Source organism: Colobus angolensis, unplaced genomic scaffold, assembly GCF_000951035.1.
Source record: "Colobus angolensis palliatus isolate OR3802 unplaced genomic scaffold, Cang.pa_1.0 Scaffold197, whole genome shotgun sequence".
Lineage (NCBI taxonomy): Eukaryota > Metazoa > Chordata > Mammalia > Primates > Cercopithecidae > Colobus > Colobus angolensis.
The window spans coordinates 417,738-418,567 of record NW_012115121.1 but is presented as its reverse complement, the minus strand read 5'-3'; positions in this window follow the sequence as shown (position 1 = coordinate 418,567).

The following is an 830-nucleotide window of genomic DNA, read 5'->3' as shown; positions in this document are numbered from 1 at the left end:
GAGGCAGAGGAAATGCTTGAATCTGGAAGGCGGAGGTTGCAGTGAGCTGAGATTGCACGGAGATCGGTCTCAAAAAAAAAAAAAAAAAAAATGAGAGAGAGAGAAAGGGTCTTTGCAGATGTCATGTCATTCAGGTAAGAAACCTGATATGAAGAGGTCACCTGGATTATCAGACTGGCCCTAAATCCAATATTGGATAAGTAAGAAAAAGGCAGAAGATTTGGGGGACAAAGGACGAAAAGACATAGACACACTGATATGGCTTGGCTGTGTCTCCACCCAAATCTCATCTTGAATTGTAATTGAATCATAGAGGTGGGATTTTCCCATGCTGTTCTCATGATACTGAGTAAGTCTCAAGAGATCTGATGGTTTTATAAAGGGCAGTTCCCCTGCACACACTCTCTTGCCTGCGGCCGTGAAAGACATTCCTTTGCTCCTCCTTCACTTTCTGCCATGATTGTGAGGCCTCCCCAGCCATGTGGAACTGTGAATTCGTTAAACTTCTTTTTCTTTATAAAGTACCCAGTCTCAGGTGTTTCTTCATGGCAGTATGAGAATGAACTAACACACACACACAGTAGAGAAGACAATGAGAAGATGGAGGCATGGATTGGGGTGATGTGGCCACAAGCCAAAAAAGTCAAGGATTGCATGCAGCCAGGAGGAGCTCCAGGAGGCAAGGAAGCATCCTCCCACAGACCCTCCAGAGGGAGTTCAGCCTTACCAATACCTGCATATTAGACTCTGGCCTTCAGAACCATGAAACGACAAATTTTATTTATTTATTTATTTTTATTTTTTATTTTATTATTATTTTTTGAGATGGA